We start from the raw sequence: 8,137 nt of genomic DNA, 5'->3' as shown, positions 1-8,137 counted from the left end.
ACCCGCCTCCTCGTGCTCCGACTCTGACTCGGACATGGAGGTCGACCTCGCCCCCGCCTCATCGACGGATGGATTCACCCTGGTACAGAAGGGTAAGAAGCGTGCCGCGGAGTCTCGAGCTCCCGCGGCCGCTAAAATTAGCAAAGCCGTGAACGCGTCGCGCCCCCGCCCTCAGACTCCCGTTGCGCCCCCAGCCCGTGCCACTCCGTCGCCGCGTCCGGTGGCACAAAATAAAACCCAGACCCCTCCCCCGGTTATCCTTCAGGAGAAGGCAGCTTGGGATCGAGTTTGCCTGGCCCTTAAGGCCAAAAATATAAATTTCACGAATGCCCGTAACCTCGCGAACGGCATTCAAATTAAGGTTCAAACACCCGACGACCATAGGTCCCTCTCTTCTTACCTCCGTAAGGAGCGTATAAGTTTCCATACGTATACGCTCCAGGAGGAGCGCGAACTCCGCGTTGTAATACGCGGAATCCCTAAAGAGTTAGATGTAGAGCTCGTAAAAGCCGACCTGTTAGAACAAGGCCTACAAGTGAATTCTGTGCACCGTATGCACACCGGTCGCGGTAGGGAGCCATATAATATGGTTCTAGTCGCTCTCCAGCCTACCCCCGAGGGTAAGAAAATCTTTAACACACAGACCGTCTGTAGGCTCTCTGGTATCGCTGTCGAAGCCCCCCATAAAAAAGGCACTCCTAGCCAGTGCCATAACTGTCAATTGTACGGGCACTCTTCCCGTAACTGTCACGCGCGCCCCCGATGTGTTAAGTGTTTGGGCGATCACGCCACGGCCCTCTGCGCTCGCGACCAAAAAACCGCGACGGAACCGCCTAGCTGCGTCCTGTGTCGAACACAGGGTCACCCCGCGAATTACCGTGGTTGCCCCCGAGCCCCTACAATAAATCGCCGCGTCGCCCGCCAAAACCGCCTCCGAGCTTCCGGCCCAGACATCAAAGCCTCGGCACCCTCTGCGTCGCAGGCTAAGCCAGCGTTCGTTCCGGCGGCGGTGCCCAGTGTCTCGGCCTGGGCAAAACCGCTGCCGTACACGAACACGGCTACAACTCCCTCCTCCGCGATTCGTCCCGCCCCCGCGACTCGTCCCTCTCCCGCGACTTGCCCTCCGACCGCGTCCGACAATCTCGCTTTAGCGATCGACTTCTTTCAGTCGATCAACTTTGAGCGCGTTAACGCTTTGGGCGACGCCATTCGCGCTGCCTCCACTGCACAACACTTTATCGCCGTTGTGCAGGAATACGCCGACGTATACGCGTCATTAAATACGTACGTCCTCCCCTCACTCCGCCGGTAATCAATGGCGTATATAAGTAGAATAAAGCCCCTATCCGTAACGATAGGATTTTTTAACGCTTACGGTCTCGCAAATCAACGTGATCAGGTTTCTGACTTTTTGCGTGACCACCAAATTGATATCTTTTTAGTGCAGGAGACCCTACTTAAGCCCGCGCGCCGTGACCCTAAAATCGCGAACTATAACATGGTCAGGAACGACAGGCTCTCTGCCCGTGGTGGTGGTACCGTCATTTACTATAGAAGAGCCCTGCATTGCGTCCCGCTCGATCCTCCCGCGCTCGCTAATATCGAAGCATCAGTGTGCCGAATCTCACTGACGGGACACGCGCCGATCGTTATCGCGTCCGTTTATCTTCCACCGGATAAGATCGTTCTAAGCAGTGATATCGAGGCGCTGCTCGGTATGGGGAGCTCTGTCATTCTGGCGGGCGACCTAAATTGTAAACACATCAGGTGGAACTCACACACCACAACCCCGAATGGCAGGCGGCTTGACGCGTTAGTCGATGATCTCGCCTTCGATATCGTCGCTCCGCTAACCCCGACTCACTACCCGCTAAATATCGCGCATCGCCCGGATATACTCGACATAGCGTTATTAAAAAACGTAACTCTGCGCTTACACTCGATCGAAGTAGTTTCAGAGTTAGATTCAGACCACCGTCCCGTCGTTATGAAGCTCGGTCGCGCTCCCGATTCCGTTCCCGTTACGAGGACTGTGGTGGATTGGCACACGCTGGGCATCAGCCTGGCTGAATCTGATCCACCATCGCTTCCGTTTAGTCCGGACTCTATCCCGTCTCCTCAGGATACCGCTGAAGCCATAGACATCGTAACGTCACACATCACCTCGACATTAGATAGGTCATCGAAGCAAGTTGTAGCGGAGGACTTCCTTCACCGCTTCAAATTGCCCGACGATATTAGGGAACTCCTTAGAGCTAAGAACGCCTCGATCCGTGCGTACGATAGGTATCCTACCGCGGAAAATCGTATTCGAATGCGTGCCCTACAACGCGACGTAAAGTCTCGCATCACCGAAGTCCGAGATGCCAGATGGTCTGATTTCTTAGAAGGACTCGCGCCCTCTCAAAGGTCTTACTACCGCTTAGCTCGTACTCTCAAATCGGATACGGTAGTAACTATGCCCCCCCTCGTAGGCCCCTCAGGCCGACTCGCGGCGTTCGATGATGACGAAAAAGCAGAGCTGCTGGCCGATACATTGCAAACCCAGTGCACGCCCAGCACTCAATCCGTGGACCCTGTTCATGTAGAATTAGTAGACAGTGAGGTAGAACGCAGAGCCTCCTTGCCACCCTCTGATGCGTTACCACCCGTCACCCCGATGGAAGTTAAAGACTTGATCAAAGACCTACGTCCTCGCAAGGCTCCCGGTTCCGACGGTATATCCAACCGCGTTATTAAACTTCTACCCGTCCAACTCATCGTGATGTTGGCATCTATTTTCAATGCCGCTATGGCGAACTGTATCTTTCCCGCGGTGTGGAAAGAAGCGGACGTTATCGGCATACATAAACCCGGTAAACCAAAAAATCATCCGACGAGCTACCGCCCGATTAGCCTCCTCATGTCTCTAGGCAAACTGTATGAGCGTCTGCTCTACAAACGCCTCAGAGACTTCGTCTCATCCAAGGGCATTCTTATCGATGAACAATTCGGATTCCGTACAAATCACTCATGCGTTCAACAGGTGCACCGCCTCACGGAGCACATTCTTGTGGGGCTTAATCGACCAAAACCGTTATACACGGGAGCTCTCTTCTTCGACGTCGCAAAAGCGTTCGACAAAGTCTGGCACAATGGTTTGATTTTCAAACTATTCAACATGGGCGTGCCGGATAGTCTCGTGCTCATCATACGGGACTTCTTGTCGAACCGCTCTTTTCGATATCGAGTCGAGGGAACCCGCTCCTCCCCACGACCTCTCACAGCTGGAGTCCCGCAAGGCTCTGTCCTCTCACCCCTCCTATTTAGCTTATTCGTCAATGATATTCCCCGGTCGCCGCCGACCCATTTAGCTTTATTCGCCGACGACACGACTGTTTACTATTCTAGTAGAAATAAGTCCCTAATCGCGAAGAAGCTTCAGAGCGCAGCCCTAGCCCTAGGACAGTGGTTCCGAAAATGGCGCATAGACATCAACCCAGCGAAAAGTACTGCGGTGCTATTTCAGAGGGGAAGCTCCACACGGATTTCCTCCCGGATTAGGAGGAGGAATCTCACACCCCCGATTACTCTCTTTAGACAACCCATACCCTGGGCCAGGAAGGTCAAGTACCTGGGCGTTACCCTGGATGCATCGATGACATTCCGCCCGCATATAAAATCAGTCCGTGACCGTGCCGCGTTTATTCTCGGTAGACTCTACCCCATGATCTGTAAGCGGAGTAAAATGTCCCTTCGGAACAAGGTGACACTTTACAAAACTTGCATAAGGCCCGTCATGACTTACGCGAGTGTGGTGTTCGCTCACGCGGCCCGCACACACATAGACACCCTCCAATCCCTACAATCCCGCTTTTGCAGGTTAGTTGTCGGGGCTCCGTGGTTCGTGAGGAACGTTGACCTACACGACGACCTGGGCCTCGAATCAATTCGGAAATACATGAAGTCAGCGTCGGAACGATACTTCGATAAGGCTATGCGTCATGATAATCGCCTTATCGTTGCCGCCGCTGACTACTCCCCGAATCCTGATCATGCAGGAGCCAGTCACCGTCGACGCCCTAGACACGTCCTTACGGATCCATCAGATCCAATAACTTTTGCATTAGATGCCTTCAGCTCTAATACTAGGGGCAGGCTTAGGGACCCCGGTAACCGTACTCGTCGAACTCGACAAAGAGGTCGACGTGCAACCTAACCCATGCATCAGCCCGCTGAGTTTCTCGCCGGATCTTCTCAGCGGGTCGCGATTCCGATCCGGTAGTAGATTCATTCGCGAAACAATTGCTCTTGAGTTGTTAGGTCTCCTTCGGAGGCGCTCGGGCAGTTGTTAGCAAATCCCACCCCTCTTGGCTGAGCCTTTGCTCGCCCACCTGTCCTGGTGAAACTGGAAAGGCCTTCGGGCCACCAGTAAACTTTCAATAATAAAAAACGTTGCAATTGTGTAGTGTTTGTGAATAAGCGCGCGGCGTGACGTCACACTGCATGCGCATCATGAAAAGTCTGCCCATCTCTCTTTCGCGCGTTCTAGCTTATGAGTGTGAAGGGGACAGTTAAGGTTTTGCTTTTATTAATGTTTAATATAGCGTGATCTTGTTTTATTATTGTTTTAATATTAAATTATCATTGTCTGATTATAATTGCATAAGTTGATAAAAATGCTATGCAATAGCTTTACCGCGGCAGTTCCCGAGTGCCACACGTTTTTTTTTTTTCATTAATATATAGAGAAGTTAGAGGAACTATCAGAACATAGTGCTAGGCAGCTATCAGCAATGATGGACCTTAATTTAAAACTGAGCTGAACTTAAAATTTCAGAACCACAAACAAACCGAAATGTATGATGGATAAATTCTAGCAAAAATACAAGACTAACTTCTGCGGGTTCGAATTACCAGAACAAGTTGCGGTTACACGTCTGATTTATTGACTCATTAAATAAGAAATCAATTTAGAATGATTTTTATTAAGAATTCATTCATGAAATCAAGACAGCATCGAAAATAAGTAGTTTTAAAGAATATAAAGTAAGGATTGAAATTGCAGCGAACTTTTTGATTACTTTACAGTTTTTAACGCAACGACCAAAACCTCGGGAATTATAGAATAATTGTAGAGTATAATATGCGAAATGAAATGGTAAATTTTTTTAAAATATTTTTATGTGCACCATTGATTTTTTTGATGCTTACCAAAACTTTATAACTATTAGTGAGTATTTCCTCGAATTACTTTTTTATAAACTTTAAAAAACTTAATCGCGTTTTTCACATGTGTAAGTCTGTCAAATGTTTCGAGAACAGTCGATATTTTAGAATGAAACCAGTGTACCGTAAAAAAACAATATCATGTATCAACAAAACATATAAGTATAAATCTTCTAAAACTGTAATAAATGTTAATGAAATTGCCAAGTGAAGTTTGTGCTCACACAACTACTGTAAGAATAATCCACGCGTAGTTTGCTTGATGTCGTTTCAAAGATCTGTTTAAAAAATAGAAACGCCAAATAAATTTGATGATGCGATCGAGAGGGGCCCTAATCCTGGCAAATGGTTTCGATAAATCAGTTACAACGTTTGGTGACATCATCGTCTGTGACCTTCCAGTTAATAGTGTTGTTCTATGATAAGTAGGTTGGTATCGGTGTCAGTTAGTGGGTCGGGATCTCTTCAATGACCGATGATGTTTTATGAACGTGTATTTCGGTAATGACTTTTATAACAGTTTCGTGAATAAATTTATATCGTTGTTCGACCTTTTCAATCATCAATACATCGACAGTTTGTGGTTTGCTTTCGAAGATTTATTCGGAAGATTAAAGGAAGTTGTAATTGATTTAATATGATTAATAAGTATTATTGGCTCACACTACCAAAACGTCAAAGGTTATTGTATATCTAAGTATAATTAAAAATACTAGTGTTCCCCCCGAAGTTGAAATTTGTTCATAATTAATTTAAATTATAAGTTTGAACATTATTATGGTTCTATTCTCACATTTATATAATCATTGTTCTTTAATCACAGATTTCACCAAGACTAGACTATAGACAAATAATATTAAAGACAAACATAATCTTTTTGCAATTAGACCAGAGACTAACAATAAACAAAAGAGTATAGGTATATGCGTGTGTGTGTCAAATACATGGTAGTGCATGTAATGTTTATTTATTTATTGATTTATAGATTTTTATGCATAAATTTAAAAATATATTAGCATTATGCACTCCTTCTCTATATCCTTTATAAGTGTGGGAAATTTCATACTCCGCAGTCCGCGCAATTTTCGTACAAAGTTTTTGCTTCACGTACTAATATATAGATTAAGATGTATGACTATTCAAAATCTTTTGGATTCGTCGAGGCCCAAAAGTTAAAATTAATTATGTACTCGTGTCAAACTATGCTACTATGCCGGTGGTCACATCCTATAGACACGTATAAGTTTCTCTACGGAAATACGTACTTAGCACCTGTTCTCAAGCGATTTCCACGATGATGGAATAACATTGTGAAATAAGAACTAGGCTTGTAGAATTTATAAATTTGCGTAAATACTGTGTTGGTAATGCGAATTGTAAGCCCGAATGGGTAGGTATCACCATCCTACCAATTTCTATTGCGAACCAGTTGGGCGTTCGTTCCAGTTTGAAGGGTGATGTGGCAGCCACTTTACACTTTTTTTAGGTCTTTATTTAATATATTTCATTCTTTATTTGTTACGTGCTAGATGTACTTGGAGCTTACACCCGCAGTAAATGTGTAAAGAAAGAATATTTTTCAGACAAAGTTTTTATTTTTATTAACATTACACAACTGAATAAAATCTACACATATTAACATTCAACTTAAATAGAAACAGTATATAAATACTGACAAAAAGCATTCAAAATTTATAAAAGAAAAAAAAAGAAAATTAATGTTTAACATTAAAAAATATATATTTAATAAAATGAGCTCTACCGCTCAGTGCGGATCGCGAATCTTAAATTTATTTTAAGTGAGGCTAGAGAAGCGTAAAAGCGAAAAAAATTCATCACGTATACTATTCAGTCAGTTCAGTCAGGGAAGATATACGATTGACAGGAGAATTGTAGCCAAGATTACTTTTAATTTTTGATTCATTGAAAATTTTCCGATTACATAAACGTCTGCCTGAGCGCGGTACACTTATGTAAATACATTCAAGTGTATCTGGGGAATCTGTTCTTTTATGTATAAGCTTATATAGAAACACAATGTCAGTTACTTTACGTCGTGTTCTGAATGACTGCATCTCATAAAAATAACGATTCCCTTTTTTGCGAAGGTTTTTTTTGCTTAGACGGTCGGACAAGCTCACAGCCCACTTGGTGTTAAGTGGTTGCCGGAGCCCATAGACAACGTTAATGCGCCACCCACCTTGAGATATAAGTTCTAAGATCTCAGTATAGTTACGATGGCTGCCCCACCATTCAAACCGAAACGCATTACGGCTTGACGGCAGAAATAGGCAGGGTGGTGGTACCTAGCCGTGCGGACTCACAAGAGGTCCTACCACTAGTGAAGTCGCGGGCTCAACCTGAGAGAATATGCTAATATCAGCTCTAGCACTAACAGCGCTTCGCAGAATCTACTACCGGAATCGCGACCCACTGAAAAGATCCGGCAAGTAATTCAGATTTTTTAAAATATTTTTTTTTACGGTATATTTTTTTTTGCTTTTATGGGTGGAAGAGCTCACAGCCCACTTGGTGTTAAGTCGTTGCCGGAGCCCATAGACATCTACAACGTAAATGCGCCACCCACCTTGAGATATAAGTTCTAAGATCTCAGTATAGTTACAACGGCTGCCCCACCCTTCAAACCGAAACCCATTACGGCTTGACGGCAGAAGTAGGCAGAGTGGTGGTACTAACCAGTGCGGACTCGCAAGAGGTCCTACCACTAGGGAAGTCGCGGGCTCAACCTGAGATAATATACTAATATCAGCTCTAGTACTAACAGCGCTTCGCAGAATCTACTACCGCATCGGAATCGCGGACAGATTCAGATTTTTTGAAATCAAAAATTTTACGGTAATTTCCACAAAATTTCACGAATAGTATTTTAGTCTTCTGTAACGACGAAAACTGGAAAGTAAATAATAAA

This window comes from Bombyx mori, chromosome 21 (genome assembly GCF_030269925.1).
Source record: "Bombyx mori chromosome 21, ASM3026992v2".
NCBI classification, from domain to species: domain Eukaryota; kingdom Metazoa; phylum Arthropoda; class Insecta; order Lepidoptera; family Bombycidae; genus Bombyx; species Bombyx mori.
The sequence above is the reverse complement of the archived record's forward strand: the minus strand, read 5'-3'. Positions refer to the sequence as shown.